At 38.8% G+C, this 22,296-nt stretch overlaps 1 long non-coding RNA gene across 1 annotated transcript; it reads right to left on the bottom strand.

The window, feature by feature from the left end:
- Positions 1–1,562: 1,562 nt before the first annotated feature.
- Positions 1,563–3,882, bottom strand: LOC141908972 (uncharacterized). Its single transcript, XR_012619651.1, has 4 exons — positions 3,761–3,882; positions 2,989–3,077; positions 2,452–2,512; positions 1,563–2,354 (listed from the first exon to the last, which is right to left on the bottom strand). It is a non-coding gene; the product is annotated as an uncharacterized LOC141908972 (long non-coding RNA).
- Between the last annotated feature and the right edge of the window lie 18,414 nt (positions 3,883–22,296).

Below are 22,296 nucleotides of genomic sequence, written 5' to 3'. Positions count from 1 at the left end.
TCATAGTTAATCCAATCCTGAGTCAATTTAATTCTGTGTCCAAGTCTTTAAAATCTAGTTTTCAGGCGAAATTTTCTATCAAAGTTCGGTTGAAAATGTTCCAATTTTTTTAGTTCATACAATTTTAAAACTTTCCAAAAACAATTTCTCCGTAATGAACATACGATTCCCGATTGGATTAATTCCTTTCCGACTAAAATCCAATCAGAATAGCGAAAGATGGCGCACGATTCGATTGATATTACGATTTATTCGATGAAATCGAATTTCCCGGCGCCTGCGACAAGCCCAGACACGCTTCAGTTCGCGGCCGCTGATTGGCTAATCGATCTCAATTGGGGGATATCGTCTATTGCTAGTGCGCGGGATATTTCAATTGTGGCGTGTTCTATTGTGTTGCAACAATAGGGGGATGAGCTATTGCGACAGCGGGATGCGGGATGGGTCCATTTGATACATATATCTTGAAATATCGAGCCGGGGATAGTTTCACCCTCGATACTTTACTTATTGTGGTTTTAGGGGTGTTTATGAAGGTTTATCGCCGTTTTTAATGATATCTGTAAAAAAGGAACTTGAAGATGCGACTACCCTCTCACTGGACGGGTCTATGTTTGTGATCTCATTTACGGCGTCGCGCATGAGACAATAGATACATGTGACTGCAGCATATCATTATGTAGAAATCATATGGAGGGCAAAACTCTCTCGATTCTATCGGGCGACGAACGTACAACGAACAGGTTCGTAGATGAGACTCCTTTGATATACGATTAGGCGCCATGTACTGGTCGGGGATGGGGCAAGAGAAGCGAAATAAAGGCTCAAAGTTACTGATCGAATAAGTGTCCAAACTCAATCAAACATGTCAACTTGAACCCAGGTAGCGATTTATGTAGTCCGAGGTTTGACTTATACCACATGCGGACGCGCGTCTGGGGACGGTGGTGTTTGGGATGTGACAAATGATTATTCCAGTTTTCCTGCTGTGTGTCCGCTATCCTAAGCAGGGAAAAGAAGAGACCAAAAGACCATGCACCATCAGACCATAATATAAAGAAATAATCGTCTATTTAAAAATATATTTCTATTTATTTCCATTAACAAACACTACATAGACCTATATAAGATTGATTCTATAGTAAAAATGAGTTAGTTTTTGTTTGGAAAGAAAATTTTGTGAAATTTGGTGTCAAATATGCGGACGCTGGAACCCGGGAAAAATCCTCTCCTTCAACATCCAATGGCAAGTTACAGGGTTCGAATCACGGACACAGAGTTTAATTCATTGAATAAATTTCATTCTATATTTCCCATAGATGATGCATAAGAAATAAGGTGCATTGAAACTCCATTGATTATCAATTCAGAAAATAGATAAGGTTCCTCTAGGGGCACATAGGCTTATAGATATTGATATTGATGAAAGCAGAATGTAGCCTAAGCAATAATGACACTTTTAAGTAAATAATGCAAATATCTTTTCATAATTTATAGCTTGATTCTGAAGAAGGGAAGAACACAGTTTTCATGACAGTTTTCATCATCATCTGTGAGGTCTGAAGTATCTAGGGGTCAGCCGGACTCAACATTACAGCCTCCAGTATCATCATTCGAGGTTAATTTTATATTTCTATGAAATATTTTGCTCAAATAAATTCATTTTGTTATCATATCAATGAAAATTAGTGTAGTTATTCATTTCAGTTTGAAATTTGGCTCTGTTTTGAGGAATTACTAATTTTCCAGAAATCGGATCCAGAAATTCACCTTGCCATCACCATGACAACGCAGCAGTCAAAACAAACAACAATCATTCAGAAATGAAGCCCTGTAGATTCTTATATTTGGTTAAAAGTTTGTTTATATTGGTTGAGTAGATTTTGAATGATGCAAAGTTAGAGTTTCAGTACTGATGGTAAACTTCACTGCCCCATCCCTGGAGGGCTTTTAGTCACTCAGATTTTGTGATAAAATGTTTTCAGATCAAAAGTTCACAACTCAAATTTCCGATAGATGGCGCCTGCGATATGTAACTCATTTTGCCAATCGTCGCAATTAGCTTTTCCAGTAATTTAGTGGTTCAGCAAAATTCCAAGAGGTGGCGAACATGTAACTAATGTATGTGAAGTAATAAGACACCTTGGTTCATCATCTGATCAGAATCACTGGGTTTGAACCTGGGACATCGCAACACAGTCACTGGGTTCGAACCTGAGACATTCCTCCAAATCCTCCAATCAGCATGAAACATCACAGTCATTTAGAATCAATAATTCATTCATTTGACGTGCAGTCAATTTCAGGTGTAGACGTGTCGCAGGTTTCAGTTATTGAGATCCTCCCCCATTAGACTGAAAATAAATCAAACAACGTTCATTATAACATCATTAGAGCAATTCACAAAAATCATATCAAATATTCGACATGAATAAGAGTAACTAAACGAACCTGATCTAAACATCACCTTCTTTTGAGTAGAATAAACAAAACTCTAGCGTTACGCCTACATCTGAAATAATACAAAACACTGAAAATCATTATTTCTTCATCAGATAAAAAATGAAAACAGATTCAACAAGATTCAAAATGCTTTTAGTGCCAAGAATTTTCAGTGTTACAATCTTTTTTTCATACAAGACTTAACGGTAAATTGGTTCAGACTTAGAGCAGGGAACACTATATGAATTTATTCCCACACCGTCTGAAATTACAGATTTCACAATGAAATTTGCAGCGTGTTCGTTGCTCAGCAGCAGGTGAATCGCACCATTCAAACATGTTTGATATTTCCACAGTAAATTTCATCGCAGCAAAATTTTTGTTTAGTCCCAAACACAGTAAATTGAGCCGCAATCTTTGACAAGCTTTCAATGATTTGAGAACGGCGCTGAAAACCTACTTGGATTTTGGTTAACTCAGTTTTAAAACACCACTGACACTATTTAGTTTCTAGAGGTCTGTGATTAGGGCCTAAGATATATCTACCTGAATCGAGGGATCACTTGTTCACTTCATTGCAAACAGTTATTTCTTGAACTTCCTGCATGACTGCAGTTAATTAGTAGAGCATCACCCTGAAATAAACATAGAAACCTGTCAGAGAAAGCACTATAAAATCAAGGGTATCCGCGGGGTCAAATTCTCCATCTGTGTTGATAGCAATTACAGGGACTTGACACAAAAAGATTTTGACCCCAGTATCCTCAGTCTTTTTATATATAGTACCTAGGATACTGGGGTCAAAATGCTTTTGTGTCAAGTCCCTGCTCAAATGCTCCATCTGTATTGATAGTAATAGTTTATATTAGGCCTCGATCCACACTTGATATTATTCATACATTTTACTAATTGTATCTTGAATGTCGGCCGACAGTTTTACACGCATCAGCTCGACATGGCGGTTAAACCCGAGTGTTTTATGTCCAACACACAGGAGCTTATCACAATTTGATTGAGGATGGACCACACCAGTATCCTTATATAGATAGGGGGGCTAACTGCAGTTTGGGTCACCTATCCACTGGGTGGCGCTAGTGTTATTAAAGAATAGTGTTATGGTAAGGTTAGGTACATACCATTAGGGACACCGAAACTGCAGTCATACCTAGATAGGGATACTGGCAACTGGTGTCATCCATCCGTCCATCAAATTGTGACGGAATTCATTGTGACAAGCCCCTGTGTTCCGACACCTTTCATCTCGAATCACCTTCAACCGTACAAAAAAAGTATTCGATTCATAAGTAAAGTTACTTACTGTATTTCAATGTTGAAATGGTTTGAAGACATTTTGTTGCTTCGTCGTTGAAAGAGAAGCTTTACACTCGAAATTTACACTTGAAATATTTAGAATATTTCAAGTGTAAATTTCGATTGATTCGTCCGCCATCATTCTTAAATGGGACATACTCCACTTGGGAGGGCTAGTTCTGTAGTCCGCGCAGATCGAGGTCGACTAGGACTCAGGGGCATTAGCGCTCCGGGCACCAACTAAAGAGTTCACGATAGTGCCCGCGGTAGACTTTAAATGCCGCTCCGAATTGATAGTTGCGGGAAATAATACCACGAAATTAGGAATTTGTAGCGATTTCCGTGCAATAGTTCACAGAAAAATTATGTGAAAAATATTCCCAATAAAATACCGGTATTTCAAACAAAGAAACTTAAAAACTTAAATCGGTGACTCACAATAGGTATTTCACCTAGTTTATCAGCGGGGCGCGGCCGACATCGACAAGTTCTATATTTCTGTGATAAATTTCTATAACGTATTTTGCTCAAATAAACTCATTTCATTATCATATCGATGAAAATAAGTGTAGTTATTGATTTCAGTATGAAATTTGGCTCTGTTTTGAGGAATTACTATTTTTCCAGACATCGGATCCAGAATATCACCTCGCCATCACCATGACAACGCACCAGTCAAAACAAAAACAATCATTCAGAAATGAAGCCCTGTAGATTCTAAAATTTGGTTTCAAGTTTATTTATTTTGGTTGAGTAGATTCTGAATGATGCAAAGTTTACTAGAGACATTGGTTTCATCAAAATCATCTGTGGGGGACAGTGCCAATCCTGGAAGGGTTTTAACAGTCACTCAGATATTGTGTTCCACAGCATTCAGATCAAACCAACAGTTCACACTCAACTTGAGAAATATATTGTGTTAATCTAAAATAAATTTCACGTTTTTTTTACACTCAAGATATAAATTAGAATACAATACGTGATGTTCCACAAATCATGGTCGATGTTTACGTACAAACTGACGATCAAAACCCGGCAAACTCGATACAATAGAAAAACCTTCCACACTCTGGAGCTCGTTCAGTCTATTCTGGACGCCGTCCTAAACCGTCTCCGGGTGTAAAACTGCAGAGCTTCATCACCCGTAACAGAACCTGTCTTCTTTACATAAATATCATCATAATGATATAAACTATCAATAACGTGTTTTATTCCTGATATAGCTATTTAAATCTAAAACTACATTTTAAATGTGAAATGTTCTTTAAAAGGTCAAAATCAAGATGGCGGCTTTTTCAAGTAAAACCTCGAAATTAAAAAACAATTTCTACAGTAATAAACATCTGTATTAAGATAAAATCCCACTATTTTAATCTGTTAATATTGGGATTTTATCTTATTATCCGTTCATCACGTTTGAGTGTGGTTATCGTTCTACATCTGTATTGTCTATATGTGTGACGCGCGTTGTTGTACAAGGACAGCTGGTGTCTGATAATAGTAACCGTTTTGTTGACAGACGACTGTATTATCTGTAATTGACTTGAATTAATGACACTGATCAAATTTGAATTTCTCCATCTTCACTAGTTGTATACGGTATCGACCGATTCACTGTTTGATTCACCGTAGATGATGTTCGGGAATCCACGCTTTGAGAATACGAACATTTCCCCCTATCACGTAGTTATGTGGTTCAATGTCAGTTAGAGCAAATTAAGATTACGAAAGTGACACTTATAGGGCCCAGTTTTTGGACTACGTGTTTATCAGATTTTGTTAAACTTTGAATATCAGACGGACTGTACATATAATCAGCCCACGATAAACCAGGTACCATTATAATAAATACGTGTATTTTGAACATAAGATGTAGAACACCAGAAGATCTCAATCTCTCTAGTCAATCTGAAAATTATTTCATTTCATCTTCCATTTCTCCTTTTCTATTAGTATTTTTTAAACCATCGAATTATTCAATATTGTAAAAAGTAAGTTCCGCCATTTATATTGAAAATTATAAATCCAACCATCATTTTTTTAATACTAAGTTGTTTAATTGAAGAACTTAATTGTAACGTACAAAATAAACTCGATGATTTTTTGCTGAATAAAACTTAAGTGAATATTTTAATCGCTTGATGTTTACGTCATACGGTTTACTTCTGTAAAAGTCGAAAAAGTTTATCTTATTTGTAAACTGTCGAAACGCTATCATTTTTGTGATAAAAACAATTCTCTATTAAGACCCCATCGACGCCAATAATAAATTACCCTTTTTCCACCAAAATGGCATTTAGGGGACGACAGGAATCATGAAATAGCCTCAACAAAGGCAAAATAGGCCCAAACAATAGGTAATAGCACCTGACTCGCCAACCCAATTTAGGACAGTGTAACTTCAACCTAGAGCGATTTCACCCACCCCGAGTGCTACTTGATAAAAGTTCCTGTATCAAGTTTAATCGTAATCGGTCCATTGGGCCAAGAGATATAGACATTTATCCAAAGCGATACCTATGGAAAAGAGTGGAAATTGTTGCATACCAACCTTAAAGTAGATATTGTGGTTTTTATATATATTGAATAATGTCACCAACTCTTTTATTCATTTAGAAATAAACAACTGTATTGAGCGAAGTATCTTTTAAATAAAGTGGCCTCCACTAGATAAAGCAAATATATGTGTTCAAAATATATAAGTTAGTATAGAATCTATTGACAAAAAAATAACCTGAGGCAAACAGATGATCATCGTACTACAAATACCTCGCTGGGCCAAAAATTAGCCCCAACCTGAGGCACTAACCCTAACCCTAGATCGAACGTAACCCTAACCCTAGCAGGACTCGAACCGGCGACCTCCAGCATGCCGGCCGAGCACGCTAACCACTAGACCGCTGAGTTCTGGTGCCTGCCTTGGTTTGTGAATGTGTGTGGTCAGTGTGGTAACAGGCCAACACTAGGGTTTCTGCGTTTATTAAACAGGCCAACACTAGGGTTTCTGCGTTTATTAAACAGGCCAACACTAGGGTTTCTGCGTTTATTAAACAGGCCAACACTAGGGTTTCTGAGTTTATTAAACAGGCCAACACTAGGGTTACTGCGTTTATTAAACAGGCCAAAACTAGGGTTTCTGCGTTTATTCACCAGGCCAAAACTAGGGTTTCTGCGTTTATTAAACAGGCCAAAACTAGGATTTCTGCGTTTATTAAACAGGCCAACACTAGGGTTTCTGCGTTTATTCACCAGGCCAAAACTAGGGTTTCTGCGTTTATTCACCAGGCCAAAACTAGGGTTTCTGCGTTTATTAAACAGGCCAACACTAGGGTTTCTGCGTTTATTTACCAGGCCAAAACTAGGATTTCTGCGTTTATTAAACAGGCCAAAACTAGGGTTTCTGCGTTTATTAAACAGGCCAACACTAGGGTTACTGCGTTTATTCACCAGGCCAAAACTAAGGTTTCTGCGTTTATTCACCGGGCCAAAACTAGGGTTTCTGCGTTTATTAAACAGGCCAAAACTAGGGTTTCTGCGTTTATTAACAGGCCAACACTAGGGTTACTGCGTTTATTCACCAGGCCAACACTAGGGTTTCTGCGTTTATTAAACAGGCCAAAACTAGGGTTTCTGCGTTTATTCACCAGGCCAAAACTAGGGTTTCTGCGTTTATTAACAGGCCAACACTAGGGTTTCTGCGTTTATTAAACAGGCCAACACAAGGGTTTCTGCGTTTATTAAACAGGCCAACACAAGGGTTTCTGCGTTTATTCAGCAGGCCAAAACTAGGGTTTCTGCGTTTATTAAACAGGCCAACACAAGGGTTTCTGCGTTTATTCAGCAGGCCAAAACTAGGGTTTCTGCGTTTATTCACCAGGCCAAAACTAGGGTTTCGGCGTTTATTAAAAAGGCCAAAACTAGGGTTTCTGCGTTTATTCACCAGGCCAACACTAGGGTTTCTGCGTTTATTATACAGGCCAACACTAGGGTTTCTGCGTTTATTAAACAGGCCAAAACTAGGGTTTCTGCGTTTATTAAACAGGCCAAAACAAGGGTTTCTGCGTTTATTAAACAGGCTAACACTCGTCAATGTTTGTTTCTTGGTAATTTTAGTGCCCTGGGGCCAGTTCGATGGGTGAAGACTGATTCTATTGGCTAATACAGTCAAACTAAATCGTTTAATCCGCATCGGCTTAATCCGAATTTTGGTCTAATCCGGATAATATATACGGTCAATTTAATCATTAATATACACGAAAATGACTTTTAATCCGGATTTGCCGTAAAACGGATGAATTTTGTTGGTCCCAATGATCGGAATTAGGGAGATTCTATCATACCATTTACTCTCCTTATATAAAGCTCAAATGTTGGTACAGTTATTAATTTCAAATAGCAAGACTGCATCAGATTCAACCGTTCAGTGCTGCCCCAATGAATAACGACAGCGGAATTTCTGTGAACTAAAGTAGTAATTCCGGAAACCTTGGAACGAATGATTACATTGGCAAAGAGTGTGGTTTTCATTAGAATAAATTCTTTGAATATTGCGTAGAATATAAAATCAAATCGAAAAGAAGCCGAGACCTGCAATAGACTGGTTGCCATTTCTACCTGCGAGTACATGTGGCGGTGACCAGTCTAGCGGCGGGAATCCCAATCTGAGGTACACTATGACGCAATATCAAAATGGCGTGCTTAACCAACACGAAATTAAGCAAAAACCTCACCTAATACAAACATTGCCACCCTCCTTCCCGACCCCTGAAATCAGTATTTCAATATTTGGTAAGTGTTTGTAACATTGGTTTAAATGGCGAAAAATATTCCATCTCAGATATTGTGGGAAATCATATTATTTCAGAGTCACATCCTTCAAACAGTGCACATATGGTGGCGCTCAGTCGAGCATATCGACGTCATTCCATCCTGATATTTCTAGATCACGATGGGCTTCACCTCGCTGTTTTGTAATGAATTTGTTCTAAAATGATTCCATCGACTGATTACATCAAACAGTGAAAACAGTGTAAGTTTATTTCATCTGTCGCTTAACCTATAGGCCTATTAATCGCAGTCCAAACATGTGGGACACCAACATCCTCCCATGGGAGGGATTTGAACCTGATGACATCGCTCGCTACACTCAGCCACGGTACCAACCCCTGCCACACTAGACCGGGTGCGCAGGTACATGGGCAGCTTTACCGCGCGAAATCTTGCGGCACCAAACAGATTGCTCGTTAATCGCTGATGTAAATTTCACAGAAGAACTATAAATGGGTAAACCCGGGCTCAAATAAAACTGAATTTCTAATTGGCTATTAATGACATCATCTAAGCTGCGCATGTAGCTGCTGCGCACTCGGTCTAGTGTGGCAGGGTTTCGTACCGTGACAATCTGGATGCCATCAGGTTTGAGACCCTGCCGCAGGAGGATTGATGCCTCTACTTGCCTCCATTCGACTGTGATATTGATGATGATGATCTTCATAGGTTTCAGAAACAGATAATATTTAAACTGTTCATTTTTTCATTACTTTCTTGTTTATATTTCAAGTCTCTAGATGCAAAACCTAAACTGTGGATAGAAAAACCCCTTGAATAAATGAACTGCAGATTGGAGTGAACAATCTAATTTGTAAGTTTGAATTTTAGATTTGTTATTTCTGCAGTTATTTCTAAGGAAAGAAAACAATCTTATATTTGTCTATTATAGGTATCACTTCAACGTGTTCAACGGGGATTTTGATTCAGCACAGGAAAACAAGAATCACTCTTAGATTCTGCACAGGACAACAAGGGATCAGTGTTTCACAATCAGACTTTTTTGGTTTCGCGCCGGACATCGGGAATCATTCTTGGATTCAGCACAGGACAACAAGGAATCAGTGTTTTACAACCAGACTTTTTTGGATTTAGCACAGAACATCAGAACGGGAATCACTCTTGGATTCAGCATGACATCAGGAATCACTATAGCCTATGTGGAAATTCAAGAGAAGTAACATTAATCTTTATTTATCGGTTGTTGAATTGATTTTAAGGGACCAATTTTATATTGTTTGTTATAAACCATGTTTTGAAATGAAATCTCAGAAACCTGCTGCAGTTATTCAATCATTTCAAATTTCTTTTGATGAATATTTGGCTATAATCAGTTCATGGTTGGGATTGTTATTTCAGTAAGCGGGTTTACAGGTTTTCTAAATTGCGATCAACTCAAATGTTATTTCTAATCAATATGAAACTGGTTCCTGATGTCAATAATACAACTGTTATCAATCATGTTCCTTCGTGATAATCAGATCATGTGTATCGAGTTAGAATTTCTATAGATTAAACTGCTGTACTTATTTCATACTGATTGAACAGTTACAGATACATGTAACATTGTGTACAGATACAGAGTACAGATCACTGCATTACTTCATCCTGTGATTGAACAGTGATTTAATGTTCTCTCATCTTCATTAGATTCCCATCCATCTAACTAAAACATCAGAACATTCAACTCACCTAACCACAGGGTTTAGGGAGGGTGGGTAGGGTTGGGGAAGGGGTAGAGGGAGGGCGGGAGGGTTGGGGTGGGGGACGGTGGGAGGGAAGGGGTCTGGGAGGGAGGGTGGGAGGGAAGGGGTGAGAGGACGGGAGGGATGTAGGGGTGAGGGAGGGCGGGAGGGAAGGGGTCCGGGACGGTGGGAGGGTTGGGGGAGGTAAGGGGTGAGGGAGGGCGGGAGGGAAGGGGTCTGGGAGGGAGGGAAGGGGTGAGAGAGGGCGGGACGGATGGGTCGAGGGAGGGCGGGAGGAAAGGGGTCAGTGAGGGCGGGAGGGAAGGGGTGAGGGAGGGCGGGAGGGAAGGGGTCCGGGAGGGTGGGAGGGATGGGGTTTTATTATTCTACAGTGTTTTCAATAAGAGCCAGGTCCCAGGTCCCAGACCCATCTGTCGTTTGTAAAGGACCCGCCTGTTACTTCAAACAAGCTTTCGTTTCAGGGACTGTGACATATTATTGGACCCTCCTGTTTTTCAAAGGGACCTGGCTTGTTAATTTCTTATTGAAAACACTGTTCTAAGAAAGGATTAATCATTATGAAACACGTCATGTGGCCGCAACATGTGTGACTGCAACTTGTCATGTTACAGTAAGCTGTATAAGCATCGGCCAATTGGACTCGTTCTATTTTACTGGTTGTTATTTCTATGAGACCCGGGTTTGATCCCCGGTGAGTGCGCACGTAATTTCACCGTCACTTCTCTCAATCGTTATGAGATAATTTTTGAATTGGGACTTTTCAATTTTGAGGGCCATTATTTAATGTTGTCAGGAATGAGAGATATTTTTTGAATGATCACAAACTGCTCCTTGGCTCCGATCAAAAAACAGTTTCATTAATAATTCAATGAAACAACAATCATAAGTAATAATTACTGTTGATATCTGGCGGTTTACTGATACATTTCCAGCTGAAAGATGTATTTTCTTCTGTGCTATTTTAGAAACGGCTGTAAATACTGAGAACTGTATAGGACAACTTAGAAATTTGTTGACGAGAGTCGAGATGCAGTCACATTCATTGCTGCTTCCTCTTTTTTCTGCAGATTCTTAGACAGAGACCTACTCTTCATTTTTGGAAGAAGAGTATAGAACTCATTAGAATAAGTGATATGTTTTGTTATCACTTTTATGGATTTTCAGACACACTTCTACATTTGCCTTCATGGCACAGTATATCACTATTCATAGATATCCTTAATAATTAGTTATCCTTTTCAAAAAGATGGGACACATTTTCTGAAATAAACTGTACAATTTTTAGGTGGGACAAAGATTGACACGGAGAGACTATTGTTCTATTATTATATTCATTTTAGAATAGGATAATATTCTATTTCTACCTGTGACTTATAATTCTATTCTAGACAGAATTTAAGGGGCTGCGAACTAATTATACTTCTATCAGGAAATATTTTACTGAATTTAAAAGCCATAAAAACAAATGATATTCAACCAGATGTAGTTGTAGTTTTTACAGTTAGGCTACGGCAATCTTCCTACTACAATGAGACTCTGATAAAGCGTGGGGGAGGTGTATCTAGTGTATTTTGCCATTTTTCACGATCATATCAGTTTATGAAAGTTATTTCATCCTCCGCTGTTATTTAAAATATTATCAGCGCTCGATCAATTTGTCAGTTTATAGCTTTTAGACTTCGATCAATGCATCATTTTCCGATAGACTCAAATTAGTCAGAATTATTTCAGACTTTATCAATTAGTACAAGATTTTGAGCCCATTCAGTGTGAACATAATTCTTCACTTTATTCTAGTGATGAGTGTTTAGTCCAATTCCCCTATTCAACATATGCAACGCTCAATTTTTCATGTTATTTGCTAATCAAACCAGAGCCATAAAACTGACTTACCTTTAACGAGGGTCATGTGCTATATTTACCCTCCGTGGTCACCAAATCAGAACCATAGACCAAACTTTGACGCTTTGGTCACCAAAACAGGGCTATGAACCAAATTTTGACTCTGGTCATTAAACCTGAGCCATGAACCAAACTTTGACTCTTTGGTCACTAAACCTGAGCCTTGAACCAAACTTTGACTCTTTGGTCACCAAACCTGGGCTATGAACCAAACTTTGACTTTTGGTCACCAAACCTGGGCCATGAACCAAACTTTGACTCTTTGGTCACCATACCTGGGCTATGAACCAAACTTTGACGCTTAGGTCATTAAACCGAGGCCATAAATGAAAGATTAAACGTTTATTAAAGTTATTTCTGTTGCCTTCATGACTCAATATTTGAGAATGGAACAAATGACGTAGTTAATGAAAGATTCATCTGTATCAGTGTTGCTGCTGGTGCTGCTGCTGCTGCTGCTGCTGGTGCAACTAACACAACCTTTTGCTGTTTGTCTCTAAAAGATTAAACTTTATCCCAGTCGGAACTGATGAGAATTTTAGTGAGACGACAAATAAGGAAAAGCCATATGAAAAAATGTAAAGCGAATGCGTGAATAAAATAAAACAGCATGAAATGCTGATATAAAGAGTGGGGTCCGAGAGCAATTCGAAGGTTTAGTGTCCTGCACGCTTAGCGAGCGGGCAGGGGTCTATTCCTACCTCGACTCAAGTGCTAAAAGTCAGAGAAAAGAGTAAAAACGAAAAATGGCAAATGAAGGAAAAATGGCTGGAGTTTGATTTGTTCCACTGGGTTTAAGTGTTAACTTGAAAAGACAATCAAACAGATTATTTATGACGTATATATTTTGCATCAGCAGTTTAAAAACATTGATTAATAACTTTTATGAATAGGATTCCATAAACTACTTGCTTATATGAAACCTCTAGTAGAGAGTATTGAAATAGTCCACAATGGTTTCATTTAGTGACGTCATGTTGAATTGGTGAAGCAACATAAATAGCATTAATTGTTTTGTGAGTGTGGAGGTTTGGTTCGGGCTTATATCCTTGGTTCGGGTGAACCCTCCGTATACCTCCCCCTACCTTACAACATTAAGTTCCTCGGGTTTGGTTTGATGTTTTGTAGATGAAACCTCTACAACTCAAACTCGCATCGTTTGATGAAATGAAATCTGTTTACAGACGACTGCTGCAACTTGTCGTGAAACTGAGATATATTGTGAATACTTATTAGAGGGAGTAAAAATAATAGGAATAATTTGATGAAATTGATAAAGAAATCATCTGTAAAAATGAAGCCATGTGATTTTTAAGACCAACCCAGGCATATGATCATTTGAGGTCATCAAATGTGTAGAGAAAATGGTCTCCAAAATGTGTAGAGAAAGTATCTGTGAGTCCCATCAATGATGCAATTGATTAAGGATTTTGATTTATAAATGAAATTGATATGATCGTGAAAAATGGCAAATCGTTTTGTAGTTATAGTACAGATGAGTGGTGTGTGAAGAGGAGACAAGAGAGTTGAGGAGGCATTGAGGGAGGGCCAGGTGGGAGGGCATTGAGGGAGGGCCAGGTGGGAAGGCATTGAGGGAGGGGTCCAGGAGGGCGGGAGGGAAGGGGTCCGGGAGGGAAGGGGTATGGGAGGGTGGGAAGGAAGGGGTCGGGGAGGGCGGGAGGGAAGGGGTTTTGGAGGACGGGAGGGAAGGGGTCCGGGAGGGCGGGAGGGAAGGAGTCCGGGAGGGAAGGGGCGAGGGAGGGTGGGAGGGAAGGGGTCGGGAGGCGGGATTGAAGGGGTGTGGGAGGGAAGGAGGGCGGGAGGGATGGGGTCTGGGAGGGTTAGGTCGGGAGGTTAGATGAGTTGAAATGTTCTGATGTTTTAGTTAGACGGATGGGAGTCTAATGAAGATGAGAGAACATTAAATCACTGTTCAATCACAGGATGAAGTAATGCAGTGATCTGTACTCTGTATCTGTACACAATGCAATGTTACATGTATCTGTAACTGTACAATCAGTATGAAATAAGTACAGCAGTTTAATCCACAGAAATCCTGTACTGTTTCTGTCTGATTGATTGATAATTTGAGATGTTACATTCTGCTCTATTGTCACTGATTATTGTTTCTTTTTCTTTTCAGAATGAAATGAATGCAATAGAATTTACTATTTAAACAGGCTCATTTAAAGGTAAGTACAAAACTGGTAATGAATTTCTCCACAGAATTCTTCACAGTCTCTGTTGATATTTTGAATTATTTTTGAACTAAAAATTACTGTTTTGCTCTCAGTTACAGGATGAGATACACACCGCTGCAGCAGCAGCAACAGCAGCACTGGCAGTACCTGCAGTACCAGCACCATGCAGCAACAGCGCCACCAGCAGCTGCAACAGCAGCACTGGCAGTACCAGCACTATGCAGCAACAGCGCCACCAGCAGCTGCAACAGCAGCACTGGCAGTACCCGCAGTACCAGCACTATGCAGCAACAGCGCCACCAGCAGCTGCAACAGCAGCACTGGCAGTACCCGCTGTACCAGCACCATGCAGCAACAGCGCCACCACCAGCTGCAACAGCAGCAGTAGCAGGTAAAACCTGTTTGGAAATTCATTATTTTTAGAGAACTGTTCTATATAAATTATTCTATCTGTTTATGTTTCCAGCATTCAATCACTCAAAGATCACGGCTTAGTTTAATTTGGTGTGAAACTGCTCTTATTTCGTAACAACTTCACTGAAAATTTCTAAAATTTGTTTTTAGGAGCTGAAATAACTGGAACCCTTGATAGAATCTGTGAACAGTAAACATTGGGAATTCACTTCACATTTGTTTAAGATGGACATCGCTTTAAGTCCTCAAAACAAATACAGTACCGGTAAATATCTCTACAGATTCTAGTCTCTGTTTGACTGTACATTTATAAACTCATTTCCTGATTAGAAGCTACATTAATCAGTGAAGGCGAATTTTCAATCACTTCTATTCTGGTCAAAGTTCGAATCATCAAAATTATACAACTGTTGTATTCTAGGGTCTAAAATAAAGCTGAACTTGCAGTTAACATTGCGCTCCACAACTCAAACAAGTCAGAAGCGGTGAGTTTTATATCGATTTATTGCAGTAATTTGTGGTGATCTTCAAATCAAGTCCAGAAAATGATGTTTTGATCGGTCAATGTTGGCAGGTATCAACGTTTTACTTGAGGAAGCAGTCTAAAGCTACCATCAAACCTCTCAGAAATCTGCATATATTCGACACATTGTGATTAACTACTCATTAACCCGGTAGGTTTTCTGTCAATCGAACAGTTGCAGTTTCTATCTATTTCATTAACCATTTTCTGGCATAATTTTCTCTTTCCAGAATGCAATACGCCCAACACTTTTTGGAACTGGAGAAATTAAAAATATTCACCTTCAAAGAGTAAAGAAGCTCTAGTTGCTGAAGCTGCTACTATCGTTTTAAGCTTAATCCGAATTTTGGTCTAATCCGGATAATATTTACAGTCAATTTAATCATTAATATACACGAAAATGACTTTTAATCCGGATTTGCCGTAAAACGGATGAATTTTGTTGGTTCCAATGATCGGAATTAGGGAGATTCTATCATACCATTTACTCTCCTTATATAAAGCTCTAATGTTGGTAGAGTTATTAATTTCTAACAAACTAGTGTTGAGTGATGAATGAAATTTGACTTAAGAAAAATCTGTATTCCTCACATGCCGCAGTAAAATAGCAAGACTGCATCAGATAACAACCGTTCAGTGCTGCCCCTATGAATAACGATAGCGGAATTTCTGTGAACTAAAGTAGTAATCCACGGGCCTTTGATCCAAGAGCGTGGTTTTCATTAGAATAAATTCTTTGAATATTGCGTAGAATATAAAAATCCAATATAATCGAAAAGAAGCCGAGACCTGCAATAGACTGGTTGCCATTTCTACTTGCGAATGCAGGTGGCGGTGACCAGTCTAGCGGCGGGAATCCCAATCTGAGGTACACTATGACGCAATATCAAAATGGCGTGCTTTACCATAACACGAAATTTAGCAAAAACCTCACCTAAACATTGCCACCCTCCTTCCCGACCCCTGAAATCAGTATTTCAATATTTGGTAAGTGTTTGTAACATTGGTTTAAATGGCGACAAATATTCCATCTCAGATATTGTGGTAAATCAAATTATTTCAGAGGTACATCCTACAAACAGTGCACTTGGACTGGTGGCGCTCAGTCAAGCATGACGTCATTCCATCCTGATATTTCTAGATCACGATGGGCTTCACCTCGCTGTGATGTAATGAATTTGGGTATGACTGCAGTTTAGGTGTCCCTAATGGTTATGTACCTAACCTTACCATAACGCTATTCTTCAATAACACTAGCACCACCCAGTGGATAGGTGACCCAAACTGCAGTTAGACCTGAATTTGTTCTAAAAGGATTCCATCGACTGATTTAATCAAACAGTGAAAACTGTAAGTTTATTTCATCTGTCGCTAAACCGATATTAATCACCACCACAGTCCAAACGTGTCGGACACCGACATCCTCCCATGGGAGGGATTTGAACCTGATGACATCGCTTGCTACACTCAGCCACGGTACGAACCCCTGCTACACTAGACCGGGTGCGCAGGTACATGCGCAGCTTTACCGTGCGAAATCTTGGGGCACCAATCAGATTGCTCGTTAATCGCTGAGGTAAATTTCACGGAAGAACTATAAATGGGTAAACCCGGGCTAAAATAAAACTGAATTTCTAATTGGCTATTAATGACATCATCTAAGCTGCGCATGTAGCTGCTGCGCACTTGGTCTAGTGTGGCAGGGTTTCGTACCGTGGCATTCTGGATGCCATCAGGTTCGACTCCCTGCCGCGGGAGGATGGATGCCTCTACTTGCCTCCATTTGTCTGATATTGATGATGATGATCTTCATCGGTTTCAGAAACAGATAATATTTAAACTGTTCGTTTTTTCATTACTTTCTTATTTATATTTCATGTTGAACTCTAGATGCAAAACCTAAACTGTGGATAGAAAAACCCCTTGAATAAATGAACTGCAGATTGGAGTGAACAATCTAATTTGTAAGTTTGAATTTTAGATTTGATATTTCTGCAGTTATTTCTAAGGAAAGAAAACAATCTTAGATTTGTCTATTACAGGTATCACTTCAACGTGTTCAACGGGAATTTTGATTCAGCACAGGAAAACAAGAATCACTCTTAGATTCTGCACAGGACAACAAGGAATCAGTGTTTCACAATCAAACTTTTTTGGTTTCGCACCGGACATCGGGAATCATTCTTGGATTCAGCATGACATCAGGAATCACTATAGCCTATGTGGAAATTCAAGATAAGTTACATTAATCTTTATTTATCGGTTGTTGAATTGATTTTTAGGGACCAATTTTATATTGTTTGTTATAAACCATGTTTTGAAATGAAATCACAAAAACCTGTTGCAGTTATTCAATCATTTCAAATTTCTTTTGGTGAATGTTTGACTATAATCAGTTCATGATTGGGATTGTTATTTCTGTAAGCGGGTTTACAGGTTTTCTAAATTGTGATCAACTCAAATGTTATTTCTAATCAATATGAAACTGGTTCCTGATGTCAATAATACTACTGTTATCAATCATGTTCCTTCGTGATAATCAGATCATGTGTATCTTAAGAGTTAGAATATCTGTAGATTAAACTGCTGTACTTATTTCATACTGATTGAACAGTTACAGATACATGTAACATTGTGTACAGATACAGAGTACAGATCACTGCATTACTTCATCCTGTGATTGAACAGTGATTTAATGTTCTCTCATCTTCATTAGATTCCTATCCATCTAACTAAAACATCAGAACATTCAACTCACCTAACCACAGGGTTTAGGGAGGGTGGGTAGGGTTGGGGAAGGGGTAGAGGGAGGGCGGGAGGGTTGGGGTGGGGGACGGTGGGAGGGAAGGGGTCTGGGAGGGAAGGGGTGAGAGGGCGGGAGGGATGGGGTGAGGGAGGGCGGGAGGGAAGGGGTCCGGGAGGGTGGGAGGGATGGGGTTTGGGAGGGTGGGAGGGATGAAAGGGGTGGTGGTAGGACTTGGGAGGGTGGGAGAGATGTAGGGGTGGTGTTAGGACTTTGGAGGGAGGGATATAGGGTGGGGCTTTAGGGTTTAGGTACAAGTACAGGTGGTTTAGTCGTAGTTTTAGTCTTGAAGTTCAGGATATTTCAGAAAATGTGTCCCATCTTTTTATTATTCTAAGAAAGGATTAATCATTATGAAACACGTCATGTGGCCGCAACATGTGTGACTGCAACATGTCATGTTACAGTAAGCTGTATAAGCATCGGCCAATTGGACTCGTTCTATTTTACTGGTTGTTATTTCTATGAGACCCGGGTTTGATCCCCGGTGAGTGCGCACGTAATTTCACCGTCACTTCTCTCAATCGTTATAAGATAATTGCCCCGGATTTTTGAATTGGGACGTTTCAATTTTGAGGGCCATTATTTAATGTTGTCAGGAATGAGAGATATTTTTTGAATGATCACAAACTGCTCCTTGGCTCCGATCAAAACACGGTTTCATTAATAATTCAATGAAACAACAATCATACGTAATAATTACTGTTGATATCTGGCCGTTTACTGATACATTTCCAGCTGAAAGATGTATTTTCTTCTGTGCTATTTTAAAAACGGCTGTAAATACTGAGAACTGTATAGGACGACTTAGAAAATTGTTGACGAGAGTCGAGATGCAGTTCACATTCATTGCTGCTTCCTCTTTTTTCTGCAGATTCTTAGACAGAGACCTACTCTTCATTTTTGGAAGAAGAGTATAGAACTCATTAGAATAAGTGATATGTTTTGTAATCACTTTTATTGACACACTTCTTCATTTGCCTTCATGGCACAGTATATCACTATTCATAGATATCCTTAATAATTAGTTATCCTCTTCAAAAAGATGGGACACATTTTCTGAAATAAACTGTACAATTTTTAGGTGGGACAAAGATTGACACGGAGAGACTATTGTTCTATTATTATATTCATTTTAGAATAGGATAATATTCTATTTCTACCTGTGACTTATAATTCTATTCTAGACAGAATTTAAGGGGCTGCGAACTAATTATACTTCTATCAGGAAATATTTTACTGAATTTAAAAGCCATAAAAACAGATGATATTCAACCAGATGTAGTTGTAGTTTTTACAGTTAGGCTACGACAATCTTCCTACTACAATGAGACTCTGATAAAGCGTGGGGGAGGTGTATCTAGTGTATTTTGCCATTTTTCACGATCATATCAGTTTATGAAAGTTATTTCATCCTCCGCTGTTATTTAAAATATTATCAGTGCTCGATCAATTTGTCAGTTTATAGCTTTTAGACTTCGATCAATGCATCATTTTCCGGTAGACTCAAATTAGTCAGAATTATTTCAGACTTTATCAATTAGTCCAAGATTTTGAGCCCATTCAGTGTGAACATAATTCTTCACTTTATTCTAGTGATGAGTGTTTAGTCCAATTCCCCTATTCAACATATGCAACGCTCATGAGCTATATTTACCCTCCGTGGTCACCAAATCAGAACCATAGACCAAACTTTGACTCTTTGGTCACCAAAACAGGGCTATGAACCAAACTTTGACTCTTTGGTCACCAAACCTGGGCTATGAACCAAACTTTGACGCTTAGGTCACTAAACCAAGGCCATAAATGAAAGATTTAACATTTTTTAAAGTTATTTCTGTTGCCATCATGACTCAATATTTGAGAATGGAACAAATGACGTAGTTAATGAAAGATTCATCTGTATCAGTGTTGCTGCTGGTGCTGCTGCAGCTGCTGCTGCTGCAACTAACACAATCTTTTGCTCTTTGTCTCTAAAAGATTAAACTTGATCCCAGTCGGAACTGATGAGAATTTTAGTGAGACGACAAATAAGGAAAAGCCATATGAAAAAATGTAAAGCGAATGCGTGAATAAAATAAAACAGCATGAAATGCTGATATAAAGAGTGGGGTCCGAGAGCAATTCGAAGGTTTAGTGTCCTGCACGCTTAGCGAGCGGGCAGGGGTCTATTCCTACCTCGACTCAAGTGCTAAAAGTCAGAGAAAAGAGTAAAAACGAAAAATGGCAAATGAAGGAAAAATGGCTGGAGTTTGATTTGTTCCACTGGGTTTAAGTGTTAACTTGAAAAGACAATCAAACAGATTATTTATGACGTATATATTTTGCATCAGCAGTTTAAAAACATTGATTAATAACTTTTATGAATAGGATTCCATAAACTACTTGCTTATATGAAACCTCTAGTAGAGAGTATTGAAATAGTCCACAATGGTTTCATTTAGTGACGTCATGTTGAATTGGTGAAGCAACATCAATAGCATTAATAAACCATTTTACAGTTGCTAGCCGCCATTTTGTTAGGGTACTTTTGTCCTGTATTGTTGGGTCGTTTCTTTTCTCTTTTTAAAAACTATCCGTGATGTGTGTTGTATCATATTTCATCTGTCCATGGATGGATTTTGACAGTTTCAGCAACATTCAAACCGCATAAATCTCTAGTTTTCAGTTATGTAAGAATCATTTTTCAAATTTGCAACAATGCGACTTGAGAGCGATATAAAAATTGGCGGTCAGTTTTTTCCGTGCGCATAGAAATCAAGGGTACTGAACTTTGAAGTTCGTTATTTTCAGAAATAATTTTCTAAAAAATCCAAGCATTTCAAGAACTGTGCGCATAAATGCCCTCTTTCGGGTGAACTTTGAAATGTTAAGATATCTTGCCTAGTTTTTATCCTATGGCTCTTTAACTGCAGCGCGTGTATTGTCATTCCGAGATTCGGCGCTGTTTTCTTTGCGTGTATTTCAGTATATGGGTGTTATTTTTTTCATTTTTACTACACTTGTCTCTACGGAAAATGGTTTTAATTGTTGGTACGAGTATCAGGTTTAAATATTACGGCATTAATACTGTATTCCGTTCTCCGGCGCTAGTTCGTAATGGCTGTATTGGTAGCCGCTTTTACAGCAGGCAGAGGCATACGTACATGCACCCAAGAAAACCCAAAATATCACTCTTTTGTTGTAAATGCAATCCACACACTTCTTGTGTTCTTGTGATGGTAGATGTCACGTTTTACTTTTAATCACCTGTGTCTGACATTAGAACTTGATACTTGATATTTCACCACCAAAGCAAGAAAATGTTTTCCTATATTTTCTTCCCGAGCTAATCAATCTTGTGTGTACTTAATAGAAAGTATTCATAGAAAGTAGCTGAATATTTGCCCCACCCCATTTGTCCAGCTTTTTGACCACTTCTCCATCCATCTAATTTCAGTAGATTTTTATATAAATTGATTGATAGACTACTGATTTAAATGGTCATCATACTCGATTTTGAGTGTTATATTTCTTTTCTTCTTCCATCTCAATATAGGCCCATATATTCTCTTCCCGCGCGCAACTTCGAATACGTGATCAAAATGCCGCTCAGTCTCACTGCTAAAACTGGTAAAAAAAATCCCTTAAACTCCAACATCTCAAATGTCTTCGATCTATTATTGCATAAATGACGTAATATTGAAACCTGATACTCGTACCAACAATTAAAACCATTTTCCGTAGAGACAAGTGTAGTAAAAATGAAAAAAATAACACCCATATACTGAAATACACGCAAAGAAAACAGCGCCGAATCTCGGAATGACAATACACGCGCTGCAGTTAAAGAGCCATAGGATAAAAACTAGGCAAGATATCTTAACATTTCAAAGTTCACCCGAAAGAGGGCATTTATGCGCACAGTTCTTGAAATGCTTGGATTTTTTAGAAAATTATTTCTGAAAATAACGAACTTCAAAGTTCAGTACCCTGGATTTCTATGCGCACGGAAAAAACTGACCGCCAATTTTTATATCGCTCTCATGTCGCATTGTTGCAAATTCAAAAAATGATTTTTACATAACTGAAAACTAGAGATTTATGCGGTTTGAATGTTGCTGAAACTGTCAAAATCCATCCATGGACAGATGAAATATGATACAACACACATCACGGATAGTTTTT

The sequence above is a fragment of the Tubulanus polymorphus genome, chromosome 7, assembly GCF_964204645.1.
Source record: "Tubulanus polymorphus chromosome 7, tnTubPoly1.2, whole genome shotgun sequence".
Classification (NCBI taxonomy): Eukaryota; Metazoa; Nemertea; class Palaeonemertea; order Tubulaniformes; family Tubulanidae; genus Tubulanus; species Tubulanus polymorphus.
The sequence above is the reverse complement of the archived record's forward strand: the minus strand, read 5'-3'. Positions and strand labels throughout refer to the sequence as shown.